The sequence below is a fragment of the Sitodiplosis mosellana genome, unplaced genomic scaffold, assembly GCF_009176505.1.
Source record: "Sitodiplosis mosellana isolate CC-2019 unplaced genomic scaffold, AAFC_SMos_1.0 Smas_scaffold_5737, whole genome shotgun sequence".
Lineage (NCBI taxonomy): Eukaryota > Metazoa > Arthropoda > Insecta > Diptera > Cecidomyiidae > Sitodiplosis > Sitodiplosis mosellana.
In genome coordinates this window covers 1-1,986 of record NW_022600979.1, presented here as the reverse complement: position 1 = coordinate 1,986, position 1,986 = coordinate 1, and the positions used below count along the sequence as shown (strand labels likewise).

General features: G+C 36.2%; 1 long non-coding RNA gene across 1 annotated transcript; it reads left to right on the top strand.

Annotated features, from left to right (window-relative positions):
- Nucleotides 1-48: 48 nt before the first annotated feature.
- LOC129572920 (uncharacterized) lies at nucleotides 49-1,951 on the top strand. Its single transcript, XR_008688528.1, has 3 exons — nucleotides 49-245; nucleotides 657-885; nucleotides 1,770-1,951. It is a non-coding gene; the product is annotated as an uncharacterized LOC129572920 (long non-coding RNA).
- Nucleotides 1,952-1,986: the final 35 nt, after the last annotated feature.

Genomic DNA, 1,986 nt, shown 5'->3' with positions numbered 1-1,986 from the left:
AATTTGGAGTTGAAACTTCAAAATAATGTTATATTCTCATGACATTTCAGCGACATTGGCAGCCCAAACATAGTTGAGATGCGAAAAGATCTTCAGCCGACAAAGAACGATTGTGTGAAGCATATCTTTGAATGCGTGCAAAGCATAGCTGCCGCTGCATGTGTTCCTTTGTCTCTCACTTAGTCTAACGGCTGATGCGTTACACACATCACAAATACTTCTTGCCATGACATTATCAAATTAAAGTAATTTGGAAGGACGATTTCATTTGCGTTATTTGTTTACCGCTGGTGATACGTAGTTTTGTTTTCTTTTGCATTTTTATTTGATAATCGACGGTTCAGAAATTTAGGTGATTTAAGTATTCAAAGGCTGCTGTCATTCATTTCTACTTGCGGGCACAAACAACTGGATCATACGATCGCGTATTGTTTCAATACAGACCATACGAACTTTATTTTTTTTTATTTGTGGAGAACAAAAATAAACTCGGGGAGAAATAAAAACGATATAACGCAATAATTTTTATCACGAATAATATTTTAACTGAACACGCAAAAACACTTATTGTTAGTAAACACGAAATCGAAATTTCGTGCTACAATAGCAAAAAAAATAAGGTGATTTCAAACGAAATTTCGATTTTGTGTTTTCAGATACAACGCAGTTGATATTTGCGGTTGTACTGAACGGATTGCATTTTGTGTGAAGCAAAAGAGGAAATAAGGATTGTGAAAATGAAGATCGTTCATTGGATGCTGCTATTGCTTTTTTGTCTATCACATTTGAGTGATGCCCGTTTGGATTTTTGGCATGGAAAAGAGCGCAAACTAAAATCACGATTCAATGACTTGAACCCGAACAAATTCTCTCCCGTCATATTCAGTAAGTACTAATTGAACGTAACACTTTGCTTATTGTAAATATTTCGTTTTGTGCAGTAAATTCACATACACATTTCCTGTGCTAATTTACACTCATCACTCGAATTCGTCATTGCGTACTTACAGAATAGTTGCAAACAATTCAATGACATCAAGTTTGTTTGTTTTTTTCCTGCAATTTTACTGTCATTCCAATATAAGACGCAATTGTTTGTGTTTGTGTCATTTGTTGCATCCAGTGCTTGTTGTGTTTTTAACAGCCACGCTATTTTTTGGTTCTTCCCATTCAAACTACTTAAACCGAAAATCATAGAATAAAAAACACATAATGTGAGAAATACTAGAGTATTGCTCATTACATAATCAACAGGCTTTGTTATGCGCTAAATCCATCACGCTGAATAAATTCTGAATGCGATAGATCTATGCGATAAATGTGATGCGCTCGCTTTGCGGTGAATGAGGTATGTTGCTCTTCACTACCGCTTAGCGATGCGTTCACTGCAAAGCATGAACATGTTCATGCGTGAACAACTCTGAAGAGCAACAGACTTCGTTCGCCGCAAAGCGAGCGCATCACATTTATATGCGCATAAATCCATCGAATGAATTTATTCAGCGTGATGGATTTAGCGCATAACAAAGCCTGATAATCAATATGTCTGTCTGTTGTCTGAGTCGTTATCACATTGTGTGTTTGCTCGCATTTAAATGGTTTCACATATGTGTATTGGTTGTTGGGCTCTTTTTTTTCCCTCTTTATCATTTCCAAATATTTTCGCCTTCTTTCTCAATCTCTCACAATTTACATATCAATCGAACTCCAACTCCTCACTGAAGGTTGATTCAAGTAACATTTTCAAACAAAAATTCGCTCATTTGTAGTTCCGGGCGATAGAGGCAGCCAGGTTGAAGCCAAATTAAATAAGCCATCAACGATTCATTTCTATTGCGAGAAAACCGCTGATTTTTTCAACATTTGGTTGAATCCAAAGCTATTGGTGCCATTGGTCATCGAATGTTGGATCGATAATGTAAAAGTATGAATCATTTTTTGTGTTTCTGAATATTCCAATGGGGATTTTGAATTTCCCATTGACTC